This window comes from Microtus oregoni, unplaced genomic scaffold (assembly GCF_018167655.1).
Source record: "Microtus oregoni isolate MIOR12 unplaced genomic scaffold, Mior012 000002F_ref0000024, whole genome shotgun sequence".
NCBI classification, from domain to species: domain Eukaryota; kingdom Metazoa; phylum Chordata; class Mammalia; order Rodentia; family Cricetidae; genus Microtus; species Microtus oregoni.
Window position 1 is genome coordinate 37416721 of NW_024543061.1, and position 21110 is coordinate 37437830.

The 21110-nt window shown below is 39.4% G+C and overlaps 1 protein-coding gene across 1 annotated transcript in view; it reads left to right on the forward strand.

Annotated features, from left to right (window-relative positions):
- Nucleotides 1-21110, forward strand: part of Tafa1 (TAFA chemokine like family member 1) — a 515503-nt gene that overhangs the window by 154151 nt on the left and 340242 nt on the right. The window lies entirely within an intron of this gene.

Consider the following 21110-nt stretch of genomic DNA (forward strand, 5'->3'; position numbering starts at 1 on the left):
AATAGCTCTAGATACATTTCTTTCTGGCTTGGCAAGTGAACATAGGAGGTTCTCTTTGCCCACCATTCTGTTTTTAAATCTATGGTATGTATGGATGTAACAGTTGTGGAAATGTCAGAGTTGATATGAGGGTAAAAGTTGCTGCAGAACAATTAGAGTAGTAGCGAGCACCTAGTAATTTCTTGATTTATTGGCCTTTAGTGGTAAGACTCTGAGAACTTTACATGTTTCTCTGCCTACATGATCATTAATATATATGAACAGATTTTCTACTCGGGAAGTCAGAACTGGACTGTAGTGACTGCCTTCCCAGGGCTATAGAGAAGGATTTGGCCCAGTTTGTCTAAGCCCAAAGCCTAAGCTGCCAAATAGGATTTCTGGTCACTTATTCATGCTGGGTAAATCTCGTAGGTCAAATGCAAAAGCTCATGGTTCAGAGTATGGACGACACTATCTGTTTAGAACTACATCCTAAAAGTTTCCAATCCATGCCATTGTTTCTTTTTGTTAGAAATTCTAATGAGACTTTATATCCTATAACCCTTCCTCTATATCTCCCCCTCCCTCGTGTGTGTGTGTGTGTGTGTGTGTGTGTGTGTGTGTGTGTGTGATATTATGTTAACGTAGTACTTGGAAGCAAAGATAATTCAAATATACTTCTCTGGGTCTGTTAGGAAGCTGTAGAAGGAAGCTTGTGTTTATCATAGAGTCACACAATTTCCTGCAAAAGGCTTAAAATGCTTGACATGCTGACCAAAGACATACCTTTCAATTTTAGATTCTTGTATATATAAAAGACTCAAATCTCTTTGTAGCCCTTACTGTTCTGGTCTAGAATTCCATTTCTGACCTCCTGTTCACTTCTAAGGAATAAGTGGACTCCAGACAAGCACTAAGAGCAGACCCTGAGAACTGTGAGCAATGTGAACTGGAGGATCTCACTTCAAACCTGCTGAGTTGGAAAATATAGCACCCAGAATGTGGTAGTAGAACTCAGCAATCTGAGTTACAAAGACCAAATAGCTATAATACCTATGTCATTTGTTTATTATTTTAAGATGTCCTAAACATTCCAAATTTTTGTTTATGTCATTATTCTAGTGAGTAGACTGGATGGATGATGGGTGGAAGATGACAGTCAAGTCTTTTTGCTCAAATTTTACTCTTTGTATGTCTCCTTGCTTGCTTATATTTAGTACTGTTGGCATGAAGACTTGATCTTTCCTCCTTAGACTAGCCAGGGTATGCTGACACCATTTGGTTTCTATCTTAAGATACATGGTTTCTTTTTCTACAACAGAAATAAGAAAAACTACAGCATTGCAGACCAAATCTTGCCCATGGTTTGTTTTTATAAAATTTTATTTGAGCACAACCACCCTCATTTTTCAGTTGCTAACCATGCACCATCAAACTTGTATAGACACAATGGATATTAGATAGTTCATAAAGTAGAAATTTGTTGTTATTTGTTCCTTTATAAAAAGTACGTTTGGTCTAGAGGTATAAATCTCTACATGTAAGACAGCTGAAGAGAAGAGAGGGCTATTAGCTGCAGTTTTCTACTTTTGAATTCAATATCAAAGATTCCCTAGCTCTTCTCTGAATATGTACCTCAATTTTCTAGATCATTCTTTGCATGGGGACTATAATTTTCCCACCAGAATTAGTAAAACTAAATTTATTCACTCTTCCCCTAAGGCTCAGAGATGTAGTCTTTTGTCAGTGTTCTGTTAAATTATAACATTTAAGTCTTTTTGGGAGTATTGGAGTATCATTACATGTGTGTATTTCAATCTGACATAATGAAATTCTGATAATACTCCAAGAGGAATATTTTGAGTCCAGACAGGAAGCCTAAAAGGATATAATATACTGTTGCCTCTCGGATGATGCTATCTGAAAAACTGAAAGTGCTTTACAGTGTGCACTGTGTCCAGACTCAGAATGAAGAATGACAAAAATTTTTAGATAAATTGGTTTGTGAAATATTTATGTGCACTTTGGTGGCACAGACAGGAGGTAATGTGTTTTGTATTGAATCAGCTTGGGATAAAAAAAAAAGAGCACAATGTTAATGAGATTTTTTAAAGCTACTTTTAAATTCATGTTGGCAAAAGACAAATAGTCAAGACTTTTAATTTCTATAAACTTAACAGCTAGAGAACAAATAAAGCTTTATTAACTTAAATAAAAGTAGCTTTTCTGTCAAGGGCACCGTGATTTATTTTTCTTTACATATAATGTTCTGAAGGGCTATTCTTCAATATGTATTGATCAGTCCATTCCAGTGTATTGGCTGGGTTCTAACTAAGTACTACTGAAGTTTGAAATGTCACTGAATGATTCCAGAGGGGTATATTGGTCTGGGGTTAACCACCATGTCTACCAAAGAAACCATACTATGATCTTAATGTATAACCTTAGGCCAATACATGATCTCTCCATGTTATTAGTTGGTTCTTCCAAATTTTAAGATTTATAATAAACTGAGCACATGAAGAAGTCAGTATTGCACTTGGATAAATTAAACATTCTAAGAAAGTGTAAATTCTGAAACATGGGCTGAAACTTTGCATTCCCTTCCTTCATGAGGCAGCCAATTTTTTGTTTCCTTGTAATTTTCTCTGCTCACCTCTGTCATTTCATACTTATTCTGGGCTAAAATGCCTACCTATGGTGACTGTGACCCCTTGCAAGCTCTTTTTGTTCTCAAAGATAGGAGGTGAATATTGATTCCCAGTGGATTCCAAGTGCCTGGGAGAGTGTGGTGCTAAGTCGATTTGTGGATGAACTAATCAAGAGACAAAGTTCAGTGAACGAGCTGGACTACCCCTAAAGGAATAGCAGGGTATGTATGAGCTGATGGTGGACCCAGGCAAAGTCTACTTGAACTCTTTAAACATATTTTTTAAAAAATGACCTGGGGTACAAGGATGACTCTCATCTAGACGTCTGCATTTTAGCTCCCTTCTATAAATGCTGAGATTCTTTTCAAATTCCCAGATCGGATCTCCCAACCTCTTTCTTAATGTAAAAATGCCATTCTGCTGACCACTAGCAAAATGCCTTGGCTGGATGTCCTTTTTTTTTTTATTTTATTTTTAACAGATATGCTAATTTCAGGAATGACGCATCACAGCTCCAGCATCATTAAAACAGTGTTTCATTGCCACTCCGCAGCTTGCTGCTGAGTCAGCACCTCCACCACGGTCTCCCTCACTCTCTCTCTTTTTCAGGGATTTTAATTTGGCCATAAACCTTCACTCAGAGCAGAAAATTGACACAGAAAGGGCTTTCTTCTCAGTGAAGGATTTGTCAAACAGGTTCTCAAAGTACACTGTTCAGTGTGCGTGACCTGTTGTGAGGGCCACAAGTATTCAAGCAAAATTCTGAAAGGTCCTTAAGACATTGGAATATTTGTTATCACCTGACTTCTGGCATTACAGCTTAGAGGTGTCAACAGCCACATTTATTAAATTATTTCCCTAGAGAAATTGTCCCAGACACATTGTGTGAATAGGTGCATTCTTTCAGTCTTAGGAAGTTCAACAAGTTCTTGCTTCTGCAGAAGCTCTTCTTTTTTTATTATATTCTCTTTTTCATTTCTGTCTGCTTTAGAGTTCACCTTGTTTTTTTACCTTGGCTACAATATTTTCTCTCTCTCTCTCTCTCTCTCTCTCTCTCTCTCTCTCTGTGTGTGTGTGTGTGTGTGTGTGTGTGTGTAAAGACTACTGAGGGAATTGGGAATGAGATTAATATCCATTTATTACAATCAGCTCACAGTTTCCCATATGATAACTTACTTTATTGGTTATCTGTAATCTAATTTTCATTCAATTCTATTTTTTTTTTTATATCTAGAAGATAACTTGAGTGAGCCCTCTCCAGTTTTCTCATACACACATAGTGGATGTAACAACCCTTTGATGGTCCTCTTAAGTGGATCATTTAAAGATGGCGTTTCTTCCTCAAATCTTCATAAATCATGGACTGACAACATGGCTCACTTGGATAAAGGTGCTGCCAAACCTGATTCAGTCTTTGGGACTCACATGGTGGAAGCAGAGAACCAACTCCTGAAAGTTGTCTTCTAGCCATCACACATGTGTTATGGTATGTTTGGACTCACATCCCATCTAATAAAAGCAATAATAATAATACATATACACATATTTTCTAAACTTCATAAAATATGTCCAAAGTTAAGTTGTTCTTACGCTTCTCTGCACATACCGCTACTCTGTAATACTCATGTTCCCTTTCTTCCATTTTGTAGATAGACAATGGTGGCTATTTATACATGAACTCTTCACACAATTGTTCAAGATAAGTAACTTTCGGCCAACGTACACCAGACTAAATAGACTAGGAAGAAAGATGATAGCCCTGTAGCCCTCAGTGCTGTGTGCACGCAAAGTTTTTATCTACTCTCATTTTAGAATCTCACCTCATGCACATCTGTGTTTTCCTCTGTAGATGGAAGAGGTGAAAATAAAATGATCTTTACCTGCAAACTGTTTTAAGTCTATTATACAAAACACAATTTTCTAGGAAGATGTCCTCTAAATGCTTCTTTATTCAACAAATACCCAACTATTAAATTCCTTCCAGGTGCCATAGTTCTCCTAGGATGTAGAATTCAGAATTGCAATACACAAACAAGACCTGTCCTCCTGCCTCCCAGAGAAGTTAGACAATAAAAATAAGGTACATGGGAGACAAGCAATCTTATTTTGTCCAGTACTGTGTCTCCAGAGTGAGCTACAGAGCCTGGCACATCATGACTTCTACTCAACAGTTATTTAAAACTTGAATTTAAATAATTGAGTAAAACTGCAATGGAAATGAGGAACTATTTTCATGGCAAAGTGGTCACCAAGGACAGAAGAGGGAACTGTTCATTCTTACCACATGGGCTAGGTCAAAGTCCAATCTCATCTTGACTTTTTCCACACTATCGAAAATGGTGTGAAGGAAAGTAGCAATGACAAACGAAAAGAGGGAATCCTAAGTACAGTCACGACAAACCCACATCCCATTCCTAAAAGTTAGTGTGGTCAGAGCTCAGAGACCACAGGGAGGGGTGGAACATGATTGCAAAGCTCTTACTTGCCAAGGACAGGGCTTTGCTGGCTCACTGAGATGAAAATAGCTAGGATTTCTTCTTTCTTGTTCTTGTTCGATCTTTAAAAACAATGATAATAAAACAGCAAAAATGTACATGCTTTCTCACTTTCTCTCACATGTGTGTACACGTGCACACACACACACACACACACACACACACACACACACCAACAAAACAAATAACAAACAAACAAAACTCCCAGGCTCTCACACAGTTCAGAATGGCCTTCCTGCCTCTAGAACTACAGGCATGGCTGCTGTCTCTTACCTCTGACACTACTGGTCTTGAACGCATGTGTATTTCTTGGTTTTTTTTTTTTTTTTTTGTGGACTCTTTATCCCACACTAGTTTTGGTGGTCTTGTTTCCTTTCAGAGGACTGTATCTGTTCTCAGTCAGTCTTCCACTTGTCATGTTATAACTCTTTACATATTTCTCTAGTTACAGTAACAACACACAGTGAATGAAAATAAGCTTTGTGTTCTTTTATTGAGATGATACAACAAGAGGCCACCCTGAGAATCCTAGCAGAAGAAAGCCTCTTCCTAAAACAGCTAAAAGATGTGCCTCACAGAGCAGACGAGAGGCCAACAGAATGCTCACAATGATGCAGGGAGCCAAAGGAATTTGACGATCCACATTAAAAATTAACACAGTGAAAGGCCCAACCAAGCCTGCCACCATTCTGAAGCCTGTAATGGCAGAGCAACCTTCCCCTGAGGACAGGAAAGGAACATTTTTGTATCGAGGTGCCAATCGAATCATCAGAGAAAAGTTCTAGAATCAAACGATGGTCAGACTCTCAGAAAGAGGCTGAGGGTTTAATTGCCCATTCCTGAACCTGCAATCCCCTTACAGGGATGTGTTAGATCCAGGGAAAGCACAGTGGCCACAAAGCCTCAGAGTAGACACGTAGGGGACAGCTTCTGAGTGATGAAGGGCGAGGGTCTGAGCTGTCCACCTGTGGCCGTTGCCATTGCCCTGAGAGTGTTTTGAATGCTGACTGAGGAGCTCAGAAGTTTGTGACACCCATGAGAATGATGTCTCCTTTCCTATTGTGTCAGCTGCTTTCCCACTGACCTTACAAATACCAAGAGGAGCACCTGAAGAAAAGAAGGGTTTATTTTGACCTATGGTTTAGGGGCGGAGCCTATTGCAGTGGGGAAATCATAACAGTGGGAGTTGGAGGTTTCATTTCCATCTTAGTCAGGAAGCAGAGAGAGATACCTGCTGGTACTCAGCTCCCAATGCCAAACTGTGGAATTTGTCATCCACCTCAAGAATCTTCTCAATTCTTCACTGGATCCCCAGTAAAGTTCTCTAGGCCACTTGGCTGGTTGGGACCATAGTTGAGACATGGGCTCAGTTTTGCTAAATCTGTGTTGAATGTTCCTTGGCGCTCTAAATGTAAGACTCAGGCTATGGTTCTCAGCTCCTCACAGCACTCTCCTAGAAGACTAACTTTGGAATGACCCTGCAGAGTTAAAGATGCAGATTTTGAAGTTTCACTCAGCCACCCAAACTGGAAGGGTCCTCTCCTCAATCTGCATCTTAAAGCAAGAGTTCTGATGAGTTCGTAGCATATCAGAGCTTAAGGACCACAATGCACAAATAAACAACTCTATTATAGTCAGAAATATTCAGTAAAATAGAAGTCTAAATTTATTCCAAGATAAAGCTTAAATAGCTCAAGAAGACATGGCACCCCAGGTCTTGGCTCTATGGATTTGCCACACAAGTGGGAGGACCTGAGTTTTGTCATCCATCACCCACATGACCCAGATGCCAAAGCAAGTTTCTATAAACCTTAATGTTCTTACAGAAAGATGAGAGGGTAGAGACAACTGAACAGGAAGCTCATAGGTCTGCTAGCCTTGCATATGCTATGTCAAGCAAGGGATCCTGTCTCAAGCCAAAAAGAAGACAGGTATGCTCTGGCCTCCATGCCTATAGCATGTGTATATCACAGACAGACAGACAGACAGACAGACAGACAGACAATACACACATACAGATTAAAAAATGAGAATAACTCATCTTTACTTTTTTTATTATGCCATTTACTTCCCTCTCTTTCCTCCTCCAACTGCTCCCATGCCCACTCCGTATCAAGACAGTTTCCTTTTTCTTAAACCCAACAGTCCTATAGAAAATGATCTCATTGGAAACAGTTTCAGAGACCTATAGCCAAATATTAGACCAAGCTTTGGGAACCTTGCAGTAGGAAGAAGGATTGTAGGAGTCAGAGATTTCAAGGACACCACAAGACATCCCACAGAGTCAACAAGGCTCACATAAGGGCTCATAGAGACTGAGCCAACAACCAGGGAGCCTTCATGGGATTGACTTAGGCCCTCTGCATATATCTGACAGTTGTGTAGCATGGTAGGAGCAAGGACTATTTCTGGCTCTTTTATCTACTTTTGGTACCTTTTCCTTCTCCTATGTTGCCTCATACAGCTTTAATAGAAGAGGAGGAGACTAGTCTCAATACAACTTGATATTCCATGGCTGGTTGATATCCATGTGAGGCCTTCCCTTTTCTGAAGAGAAATAGAGGAGGAGGAGTGGATGGGGAGGTAGGGGAGATAAAAAAGAGGGACTAGAAGGAGTATAGAGGAAACTTCCTTTGGGAGGTAAAAACAAAAAACGAAATAAATAAAAAAAGAAAATCATCTTAGTATTTTCTACAGAACTCTATGCATACATTCAGAGGTACTTCTAAAGGTTATGTTGACTTGAATACTAATACTGTCCTCTATTCGTAATTCAGTTTTTCACTAAAAATTTAGAAGAAATGGATGATTAGCATAGATTTGGATTTTTTTCTTTATTTTTTTCTCATACACTTCAGACACACACAATAACAAAGACCTTCTGTGTTTGATTCAATGGAAATCATGGGAACACTGCTCCTCCTTGTGGTGGTAAGAACTGGAGTGGCTCCCATATTTGAATACTTGGTTAACACTTGGAATTCGTTGAAAAGGTTTAGGGGTGTGGCCTTGCTGGGGGAGATATATCACTTGTGGGTGGGGAGTGGGTTTTGTGGTTTCAAAAGCCCATGCATTTACAGTATATCTTTCTCTGCCTCATGGTGAGATATTGGAAATGTCTCAGCTACTGCTCTAGTGCCATGCCTGCCTGCCTGATGCCATGCTTTTAGCCATGACAGTCATGGATTTGAACCCTCTGAAATTGTGAGCCCTAGATAGTCTCATTTTTTTAAATATCAGTTGCCTTTGTTATGGTATCTTCACAGGAAAAGTAAATTAAATACTTCTCTTGGATGTTGGCCTGGGTATCCAATTCAGCAGCCAACACTGGTGCAGCAAACCAGCCACGGAAATCCCAGATTCCTCAAGTAACTATCTTAAAAGCCACATATTAGAATGCAAGTAGGTTTTCAATACTGACAGCTATATAACTTCATGTTTCTAGAGACAGTCATCATCTTTTATGGTTATAGGCAATATCTGGTTAATCTGTAGTCTAATCAAAGAAGGGCAGTTTAGAAGCTATCTTTTCTTCAGATTCTGGAAGCAGATTATTGTTGTCATCAGTAGGTCAGTACCACAAATTACTCCTGAGAATCTTGATGTCCTCTGAGCCCTTCTTTGAGACTGAAAATTATTTAGCCAACCAAAGAGTCTAAAATTGCTCTTGATCTTAAAAATTCCTATAGATATATTTTATTTAAATTAAAAAATGGCCTTATTAGGGTTAAAGAGTAGATATTATAGTGTCTTTTTACAGGAGCAGAGAGTATACTTATCTCATAAAAAATGAACAGCAGATTTCTGATTTCTCTGTCAAAGCTGAAGCTTTCTTAGTCTATATTCCTATTTTGAAAAATGGATGCAATTCCTATTTTTACTGAATTTTCAAAGTGTATCATCTTTCTTTCATTTTTGACACATGAGTTATGTGGAGTTGTATTGTACTAGAGTGCATGCTTTTACTCCTCTGCATAGAGATTGGCACTTGTTTAAGAGGTGGCCACATCTATAAATATTTATGCCCTCCAAAAAAGGCTTGGGCAAGTTAGATACTATAGCAGATGTTCTTTAAGACACTCCTGAATGATTTATGTTACCATTAATTGGTGACCTTCTCAGACTGAATCAAGTCTGGCCTCAGATGACCAGAAGGTGACAAACATGTTGATGACAACCTTCCCAAGCTGGAGTTTCCATACTCTGGAAGATGCCAGCTGCTGTGTCATCATGACTTTCAAACATCCTTTGATGGTGCAACTGGGCCACTAAATGAAATTAACATCTACTGGCCTTCTAATTGAATAGCCTAGGAAGCTTGTCCTCCGTACCCAGTCATCTCCTGACAACAACAGGAGGGAATGGGTTGTAATCTCCCAAAGAAAGTGGCCTAGTTTCCAGGCAGCAGCAATAGCTGCTTGATCATTAACCCTGAGCCATCCATGTAGTATAGACATTTTAGGAAGGAATGATAAAAAACTGTTTGAAGCCAATAATTCTTGGGAGTTTTGGTATTTAGTCATTAGTAATAAATATAACTTGGATTCCTAATTTAAAACCTGAAATGTTCCAAAATATGAAACTTTTTGAGCATTAGTAAGGCATACTGATAATATCATATTTATCATATTAAATTAAATTTAGGAGATATATATATATATATATATATAATTTAGGATATGAATTATTTCACATTGGTACTTGGCTCCCAATCCTAAATATATTTTTTACATATGTGCATATTCAAAAATATATCTAAACTCCAGAATATCAGTCCCAAGTACTTCAAATAATTAAAGTATGTTCAACCTGTATAGAATTTTATCATCAAAGGCAAGAGGAAGACAAATAAAAGACTCATGTTATTAGATGCAGCCAAGCTCCATGACAGAGATGAATCTCTCTAACAGTGTTGATCATGTGAAGAGTTTTGACACATGTTAGTTTCTAACAAGGTTTTAGAGGGAAGATTATGATAACGAGGCACAGCAAAGTGACATATCTGCTACAAACATTTGACAGATGGAAAGCTGGCTGCCTTTAGCGGGTGGTCAGAAAGCTTGATGTCCTGTTAGTGATGGGTTATGCTAGTTAAAGAAAAAGTGGAGAGATAGAAGGTTTTAAGAAAGGCTTTCAGAAAAAACCTTTTAGAATGGTGGAGTAAAGATTAGACTCTACCCTCAATCTACAAATTTGAAGCAAAAATTTTTCAAATCTTACAGAACTCTAACAGTGAACTATAAAGGCCTATTGCAATACTTGGGGCTTATTCATAAAAACAAGTGGATATCAGTAAGAATGGCACAGTTCATCTAATTTTTACCTGCCATAGTCTCATCACCCTCCTTCAGGCTCCCAATCACCTTGGAAACCAGCAACTTCACAGATACAGGGTTGGTAAAAACCAGCAGTGTATCAGCCACTGGAGGGATCAAAGCCATCGGGGAACTTTCCCAAAGCTGCATCACCGTCGTATTCGTCTAGTAACTTCCTTGGAATGCCCTATTTTGGGAGCTTGGTCCATTTAGTCTGACTCAGGTTTCTCTGTGCAAACAGTCCTTTCCCTGGGGTATTTGGCGGGGGGGGGGGGAAGCATCAGCCTCCATTGTTTAACATTACAGCTCTGTAAAGCGGTGGCACAGTGAGACAAACAAACAAAAAAAAAAAGAACTGACCATGGATGTCAAGGAAATGTCCACAAGTGGCACTTAAAATATTCTAGCATATTTCTCGGACATGAAGGGGAGCTTATTTTCAGAATTTCTAGATTACATATTTGAAATATGTAGTTATGGAAAAAAAGGGGGTTGAGGAGCTCATAGCTCAGAAACAGGAAGCAAGCCCAATGATAGAAACTGTCACCTAAGCAGGTGAATGTTGGACTTGCTGTACCAAGGCTTGAAATATGTCATTATAGAAATGATAAGAAGAACTACAGGACACTCTCTCAAAGAATAAATGGATGATAAAGAAGAACAATATCTTGCCAAATACAAATATTCAATAATGATAATGGCATTATAAAAGATCTAAATGGTTATTCTCAAGTTGCATAGTACAAAGAAACTGAAGTGAAAATTTTACTTGAAGGCATCAATAGCTGTTGCCAACAAGCCCTGGAGGGGGAAGAGGAGGAAAATCAACAGAAAAAAAAACATTGACTTTAAGATAGGTCAAATGAGATCATCTAGGTTAAGTAATAAAAATAGTAAAAACCTAAATGAAGAGACTTCCCTCATCTGGGACACCATCAGATGAGGAAGTGAATGGGGCTATCATTACTCATCTCACAGAACTGAAAAGGAGAAAAAAACATGAAGGTCCAGATGCAAGTAAGGTGGATAACATAATGAAATAAGAAATGCCTATGAAAATACAAAAAGTATCAGATAATATATAAAAGGCATCAGTGGAATAGAAATTTGAATTTACTCACAGCAATCATTAAATAAGTAGTCAGTAACTTACCCAAGAGAACTTTGATGACAAGACTTCACTAGTAAGTTCTATTCAGCATTTTCTTTAAACATATTTTTCTTTCATTTTTTGAGATTATATGATAATAGTTTCACATTAAGATTATATGATAATAACTTATATATATTAACTTCATTTCTCCTCTCTATTTCTTACTTTCAAATCCTTCCATAATATACCTCCTTGCTTTCTTTCAAATTCCTAGCCTCTTCATTGACTCTTGATTTCAAATTGGGCTATTGTATAACGAATAATAAATAATGTAAATATATACAATAATATATAGCTTTCTATAGAACAATTAATCTGGACCACTGCCTCAAACCATATAGAACTTCATCTATCACAAATGATTAACTACTACAGAAAACCTAAAGTTTAAACAAACTATTAGAGGAACACATAGACATAACTATGTCTAACTTTGTATTAAGTAATATTTTTTAAATGAAAAGATAAGTTGATGAAAGAAAAAAAGATCAACTATTTAATCAATATTCAAAACTTTTGTGGTTCAGGAGCCCTCATTAATAAAGTGAAAATATAGTTTCACACTGGATATAATTTTTTTTTTTTTTTTTGGTTTTTCGAGACAGGGTTTCTCTGTGGTTTTGGAGCCTGTCCTGGAACTAGCTCTTGTAGACCAGGCTGGTCTCGAACTCACAGAGATCATAATATTTTTTAAATCACATTCCTAAAAAGATCTAAAATCTAGGATATATAACAATCCTGGCAAATCAACAGCGCCAAGACAGGCCACCAAATTTTCTAACTTGGGGAGAGGATTTGAATACACATCTCCACAAAGAAGATACCATATAAGTAATGAAGGATGAGAAAATGTTCAGGTTTTGGACATAGATTTGTAGTTCTTCCAAATGTGAAACAGAGTTATCATGAGACTTGGCAGTTTCACTCCAGATATATCCCCAAAGACTTATCATCTATTAAAACTTTATTACATGATGTTTATATATATATTCACAACAACATAATTCATAGCACTAAGAAATTAGAAATAATGAATAAATAAAATATATATTAGACACAGAATGAAATATTGTTCAATTACAAAAAAAAGAAAACGGAATGGAAGCAACTCACAGGAACTCAGCTAGTTGGTATGCGACTGTATTTGTCCTGGTTAGCTTTTCTCAACCCAACACAAATTATAGTTTCTTGAGAAGAGAAAACTTCAATACAGGGATTTCCTCTGTTAGATTGGCCTGTGGGTATTTTCTTGATAAATGATTGATGGAAAAAAGCCTAGTCCACTAGGAGCAGTGCCACTCCCTAGACCTACTGGTGGTTTGGGTTGTACAAGAGAAAACTGAATGGTGAAGAAGAAGAAGAAGAAGAAGAAGAAGAAGAAGAAGAAGAAGCCCATGAGGAGCATTCCTCCACAGACCTGCTTTGGTTCCTGTCTCCAGGTTCCTGCCTCGAGTTCCTGTTCTGTTTTCTCTTGATGAGAGACTCTTCCCTTTAAGACAATAAATTCATTTCTCCCCAAGTTGTTTTTGGTCATGATTTTATCACAGCAGCAGCCGCTACAGTATTTATATAAAATTTCTACAATATGAAAATAGAAAGAATGTTGGGGGCAGTGCAGGAAGTGACAGTTATCCACAGCGATAGGTTTTCATTTCTAGAAGGATCGAAAATTAGATTGCCTAATAGCTAGTCACTATCCTAAAACTTCTGAATTAAAAGGGTAAAATTTATTGTATTTGTTACATTTATTTATTTTTTTATCTATTTACTTAGTCAATGTGCTGTGTGTGAGTTTGTGTGTGCGTGTCTGTGTGCGCATGCTCATTATGGTGTGCATAGGAAGATGATCAAAGGACATCTTGCAGAAGTCAGTATTCTTCTTCCACCATGCAAATTCTAAGGATCAAATTCAGGTCATCTGGCTTGGCAGTAAGTACTTTAATCTGTTAAACCATCTTGCCAGCCTTCAGTTTTATGGCGTCTGAATTATTGTTCAATAAATCTATTTAAAGAGACATCTTAAGTAAAACACATTGAAACTGTGGACACCGAGGGTTTTTTTTGTAGCAATCTGAATTCAGACGTCAGAGAAAAGCTACAAGATAGTTGCCCTGGGACACGACAAAGGTGCTATGGCTGATATCATTGGTAACACCCATTGCATCTTCCCCTAGCCTATAGAGAAAGCTAGCTAGAACTCCTAGCTCAAGTTCAAATGGCAAGCATATGTGTATTACCTAACCCAAGTTTCCATGTTTGAGTGACATGTGACTCCTGAACTAGGGCAGGAAGGAAATACTCACCCCAGAGAATCACCTTTGGGAGTTGTGGGTAGAATATGATGTGTTTGTCAGGTTTGGGTGTGTGTGTCATGGTTTAAAAGCCTAAGAGGGGGAAGACCTCACCCAGGACAAAACAAAAATTCTCTTTTGCATTTCATACAATGTTGTGTTTTCCTGAAAAGACAGCTTTGAATTATCCAGGCGAAATGGCTGTGGCAGTGACTTCTAGCTGTATCTCTCTAAAACATGTATATAAGATGTTTTTATGTCAGTCCAGCCCCCTTACATCACTTGAGTATTTTCCTGGAAGCCTTTGCATTCTCTCCTTCCCCACAGAGCCACATTTCTCACGGTACCTAAGATTTAAACTATCTAAACCCTCATCAGTGCTTGCTGGTAGAACTTCAGCCGCAGGACATGTGGCCGCATCACTCACATCCCGTGTGACAGAATGTCAAAATTGTGAATCATTCAAGTCATTTCAAAGCCACTTCACCAATATTTCAGTGGCAGTTTACATCCCAGAATATATATGTTTTCTGACAAGTTAGGGGTGTAATTCATCGAACAAATGTGTCAAGATGCACATTCCTTTCTGTGGTGCCCTAAAGAGGCTCTTCATATTTTTTAGAGGTATGCTTTTCAATCCTGGGGCATAAGACCATAGCCATAACATTTGAGTAAGCCACCAAGTTTAGTAGCTTATTTTGTGATGTTGGTGTGTTTGTTTTGCTAAGAGAGGAAATTCCTTTATGAGAAAAGTCTCAGTCTGATGGAATAACCCGTTCATGAAGGCTTGATCTCATTCTTCTCCTAAGTCACTCCCGCCAGACCCCACCTTCCAATATATAAGCTTTGGGGCCAAACCAAGCCCTTATCACCTTGCACTGCTCATGAAAGAAAGTGGAATAAGGAAAGCAGTCTACTTTGCTCTATATACCTTACCATTAGCTAGGTTTTAAGTGTGGGTACAGTGTTATATTATAGGCATGGTGACTATTTGGAATACTCAAGCATTATTACAGCTTGCAGGCTGCAAGACTTGCCTTCTTGGAGAGTTCATGTTCAAGATGAAAACAATTTCTGTGTGACTTTTACTGAGGAGGTGTGAGCAAATGTCTTTTCACTCCAAGTAGGACACCAACAGTGCACCAAAGCAGTAATTACTCTACCTGAGTCGAGCTGGGTGGAGTGGTCAGTTTATTTTGGTTCTTACAGGAACATGGGTGACTCAAAGGCAGCTTGATTACTGAAAAACTTACCCTCAAATAAATGGCAACTCTGGGAAGCTGTATTCCCGGCGCTTCCTGCCCAGTTTGCAGACAGCTCCCATAGGTTTACTGCTTTTGAAACCTTGGGAATCCCTGTGACCTCTGTAAGGTCCTGTGCTTCTTCAGCCTTGTAAGTGGCCTCAGCTTCCTTATTCTCAAGAGAACCCCCCCTCCCATTCCTTCCAGGCAGGGATGTTTCAATTTGAAAGAAGTTGCCCCCTGACAAGGATGGAAACCATTACTCTCTTCAGCCTGACCAGCTTGACTGTTCTAGAACTTTTGTACTTTGCTATTAGAGATGGCAATACGCTTGCCTGTCTTTCTGTGTGGTGCTTCTGAACCTCTTCTTTTCAAGGTCATGCCTTGCAGAAACATCGAGTTTTAAAGCAGCACTTGAATCACTTACAGATACGTAGACAAGAAACAGGTGTAGGATGATTTAATTTTTAAAACCTTATCGTATGCAATGACAGTATCTCTTTGGATGTAAATTTCTCACCTCACAGATTTTCAAAGTGCATTTGAATATTATAAAAGCAGTGCAGTGGTAACTACAACCTCTCACAGAAATTCCATTGCAAACAAATCGTGTTGTGGACCAGCAATTGGTGGGATATTCAGAGATGCCCCAATCCTACTCCACAGACCCAGATTCAGAATTTGAACTGGACTGTGCTTCCAAAACACATAGCATTTCCAAAAGCACCAGATTGCACTGAATGGGAAAGGTTGGTTGATATTTTGGTTTGAAAATCAAGTTGTTGTCCAACGCAAAAAAGGACGTTGTGTAAATAGAAGCCCAAATTACACCACATTTACTCTCCCATTTGATCTTGAAATATTTTTAAAATTGGACATGTTGGCATTAATTCTTTTCTGTGATGATGACTAATGTAATTACCACTTTGGTATCACACTCATTAAAATCTACATAATTCATATTTACTTTCATATATGCATTCACCACTTCTCCATTCCAAAAATATCCTACTGAACCCTGACCAATGTGTTTGCACATTTCCACAATGCTCCTTCTGGGATCCCCAGGCACATAACAGAGCGAAGAGTTCATTAGGACCATGTCACCAGCATAGCTATAATTAAGGCTGCATCAGCAATTTCAGGGTTTATAACTCAGCTGTAAAGTTGTTCTCTGGGATGAAACTCAGCACAAAAGCTCAACCTGGGAATAGATCGTTTGCCAGATCTGGGGAGGGGGGATTGATTTGGTTGTTTATGATTTTCTGTACTGCTCATCTGAATCTTTGTGGCATTTGAATCAGGATCTTTTCTGAGCTTGGTGATCATGAAGAACTGACATTTTCACCAGTGTCTTTGTGGACCTCACCCAGACTGTAAATATTACAGTGACTCAGCCAGTGTATCTGCCTATATTCCTTGAATGGGGACAATATGCACAGAAATGCAGGTAACATGAAGTCGGGGTTACTCTAATTAGGTGGGAACTGTGTCAGTTCATTCAAGTAGATGCTCTGTAGTTGGCCATATATTCTTGTCAAGTACGTACTGAGGCAAACACCCTCAGATTGCTCTGGGATATGTAGTTGGTAAATCACTGCAAATGCTCAGAAAGGTTTAGATCCAGCTCCGTTAGGAAACTGGTAACCACACTCCTACCTGAGGTGCAGTTGATGGCTGCTTAGGGACCAGTAGATTCACTGAGAGCTTTCCAGTACCTCCATGATGCCCCCAAACCTGTGCACGTATGTGCACATCAGCAGCACTAGTAAGACCCAGTGGAAATAAATAAATACATAGAAAAGTCAAAAATTAGAAGAGGAAATGAAGTTGGAAGGGGTGTGATAGTGGTACTTCAGGAAGTTGGAGAAGAGCAGCTATTATGGAGTGGATACAATCAAGACACATTGTTTATATGTATGAATGTCCCAAAGAACAAATAAAAGTTAAAAATTAAGAAACAAAGGAAACTACCAGCCACGTTTCATAGTAACTGCAGGGGAAGCTTCCCAGCTGAAGGCCTCAGAATTCTGTACATCCTTGGCCTGTATACAATTGACTTCTTTATATTAATTTTGCTATCGGAAAATTTCATATATGCATAAATACATTCTTTTCACTCCTAAAACTCTTGTCTTCCTCCTACTGCTACCTGTTTTCCCTCATAGGTATCAGTCTCTCTTCCAGATCCATGAAAGTTTATGTAAGTCCCACCCATCTTAGGAGGCCCCGCCCCTGTGCACGCCAAACCTTGACCCCTCTCCCAAGGAGGGCAAGGCAGCCCCACCCTTGTGCCCACCAAACCTTGGCCCCTCCCCTGAGGAGGGACGAGACAGCCTGCCAAAACCTTGACCCCTCTCCCAGTCTATTTAAAAGTTTCCACGTGGCCTCTTCTCTTTCCCTGGTGGTGGCAGTTGCGTTCCTGGCTTCCCAGTTTCCCTCGGGGCCACCCAAGAGCGCAGAAATCCCATTAAATCTGGACCTCCTTTAATTTGGCTCATTCTCATTTGGCTTGATTGGGATTTTTGCATCGCCAGAGAGGTCGCATTAGGAAAATTCCTAACAGTTTGGTTTTGTTTTACGACTCATTTAGTTTAGCCGGGCAGTCTGTGTGAACATTAAGATGGAACTATCTATTGGAACTTGGTGGGGATTCTCAACGAGTCTACAACTCAAGATAATAGTTACCCCAGTATTTGAATATATCTATAGCAAATAGTCTATCAGTGAAGGCTGGGCTTCCTTATCCAATCCTTCAATCAGTCCTGACTGTTGCCTGACTTTCGGGGAGGTTTGTTCATCTGTACTGGGGGGGAAGGGGCAAGGATTAAGAAAGAAATAGACAAGAGACAACAAATAGAACTGGGAGGACATCCAGAGTGCATACTGTGATCTGCCTAAGTATACTACTCAGAATTCTTATATACTCAAATCCAAAAGATAGGGGAAGTCAAAAACAAAACAAAACAAAAAGGAACAAACAAAGTAATTTCCTCCACACATCTCCAAACATAAAGTAACCATACCCAAGAAAAAAATATCTTTTTGTCTAGGCAATACGTACTGTAGCCACACCTTAGGTCAAAACATCCTGTCCTATAACCTTGAAGGAGCAAGAAAAGACATGAACTCTCTACCCTTTAGTCAAAGTGGAGCAGATTCACTGCTGTGGGCTCTTACAGCCAACCCAGTCCAGGCCTCTGCAGTTGCTGTGAGTTCCTGGTTGTGTTTTGGCCAGGATTTTTTGTCTTTTGATTCTTATGTTCTTTCTACCCTCTTTACGCAAGACATTCCCAGAATCTTTGAGGTGATCGTATAAATGTCTTATCTATGGCTGAGCATTCATCCGCCACTTACTCTCCAACCCTCTGCTCAGCCCTGAGTCTCCACACTTACCTCTGTTCACTGGAAAGAGAAGCTTCTACGACTAAGGCTAGAAGGAATGTGTGTCTATAAATATACATAAGACAGTCTGATGCTGTGTCAGTTTGTTAAACGAAATAGTATTCAGTTCCTCTCTAGGGCCTGTGATATCCTTGGTCCCATTTTTTGGTTTTTATTTATTTATTTTTTTTTTGTAACATTTTTCGTACCAGGCATGTTTTTCTTTGTCCTGTGCAGCAGATCACAAATCCAATCAGATAGCAGTTGCTGGACTCCATAACAGTACCTCCATTCTTACACAGTGGACACATCTTACCTGGTCGCTGTTCTTAAGATGGTAGATTCCAGACTGCATAAAACTATTGATGGCTTTTCTCCCCAGAAGCCTGAATAGCACCTCTGGACCTATGAAAGTTATCGAGCAGACAGGAGACTTCTAGGCCATACCAGTAGGATTTCCCTATGTCATGTGTCCAAAGTACTGTCTTCCTCTCACCTTCTCCTTCGCGGACGTTGCCATCTTGAGACACCTGAGTATAGTCCTCAGGAATGTAACAGGAGTTCACTCCCATTGTAGTCAATTTGTGTTAGATACATTGTCATATTTGCTACAAGTTTAAATGCGGTCTTAGTCAGTTATCCAAATAATTAGAATGCCATGCTTTTTTCAGTAAGGGATTGACTGTTAATGACATCTTTAATAATTACAAACTGAAACTCCAGCAAAATGAAATAGGATTCAAGCGTTCTTCCACTTCTTTTAATGTGTCTGGCTTTGGACAAATGACTTAACACCATTAAGCTTCCATTTCTCATTCATAATATATAGATGCCTACAAGGAATCTGGTAAAGTATAAAATTTGACAGCCCTGAGAAGCATAGCACTTAACGACACAGTGGCTATTATGTCAACTTGTATTTGGCCTAATTGGAATGGCTTTTTAATTTGTCATCTATCATTTGTTTATTCACTCATTTTCTCATCCAGTTGCTTCTACTGTGACAGACACACTGATGTGATGCTGGAGAATATGCAGATCTGGATTGCCAGAATTCTTCTTTCTTAAATATAACTCTAATGAAAGAGACAGAAAAGTGATTGGACAAATAAAACATTCATGAATTTGGACAGGTGATAAGAAGGAAACAGGTACAGATTAAGAAAGAGACTAACAACCAGGAGATCAAAATGAGTCTTAATTCTCAACATCCAGGGAAGCCTTCAAGGAGAAGTTGTGTATAACACGGATGCTATGTAACATCCAAGTATATTTTCCATGAGAAAGTGTGTATAATGCTGATGACATGTAGCATCCAGGGATGTCTTCCAGGAGAAGGTGTGTAAGAAGACCCACTCAGGACAAAGATCTAGGGCCAGCAGGAGCCTGCAGTGGAAGTGCTTGGGATGCTCAGGAATCTCAGGGAAGGATGATTTGCTGGGCCACGGGGAAGGTCAGGACTGTCAGGATCTTCAGGTTCTTTCTCACCCAACAACCTGAGAAAATAACCAATGGTTCCGAGAGCAAGAAGGCATTCCTTTTGATGACAACTGAATGAGTGATCAAGGGAAACTCAGACTCTAAAGGTGCCTTCTTCTTGATGGCTCTGGGTATGGAGTCTTTGCTAGGAATGGCTGTGAGGGAGTGTGATACTCATGCTGCCACCAGAACTCCGCATGGGAAGGGAAGAGAAGGGAAGGGAAGGGAAGGGAAGGGAAGGGAAGGGAAGGGAAGGGAAGGGAAGAGACTTCCGGCAGCCCAGGCACCATAATTGGGGCATAGTTGCATTTGTCTGGTATCGTTATAATGAAACCAAGTAGGCAGGAGTTTAAAATGGCATTCAGATCAGGACACTCCTGTTTGGAGTCCCCTGTGGTAACAGGGTAGGTATATGTGATGCCTCGGTATTGGGGAAGTGAGATCATGGGGTTTCAGTATCCAGGTTTTAACTTTTGTGACCAGGAGTCATCTGACTCACAGGGTGACAGCAATCAGTATTTTAGGGACTTAAGCTGAAGAGAATAAAATAATAAGAATAGCTTGGAGAGGGAAAGGGCAGGGGGAGTAACAGCAGCTTTTCATTCATAAAAAGAACTTCCATTCCATTTGAGCTGTGATGAGCAGCTCAGTAGAGATGGTGGAATGGGGCATTAGGGTTTAAATACAGAAGGACTTCCCATAGACTCCCCCTTAAGCATTCTATATTTAATTTCCCACTGTCCGTGCTGTTTGGGGAAGTTGTGGAAACTTTAAGAGGTGGGAAAAGTATTAGGGGAAGGCACTTGAGAGTTGGTTGTCCATCACTCTCCTGCCTCCATGATGTTCTGTTCAAGCACATGGGGGAGAGGATTAGGAGATGGTGGACTGGCTGCTTTAAAACAGTGAACCAAACACAGCAGGCTCCTTTCTTCCATTCTTTTCAGATCAGCTGTGATAAAACTCATGGCAGAGTCATGTTCTTCAAGAACCGTATCTCAAATTGGTCAGTAAAAGCTGTTTTTAAAAAAGACGATGGTGACTCTGATCAAAAGGGCTTTCAGCAAACAACCATGCCTAGAACAGTCTGTGAGATGCTTGGAGATATTAGATGGTCTCGTCAGT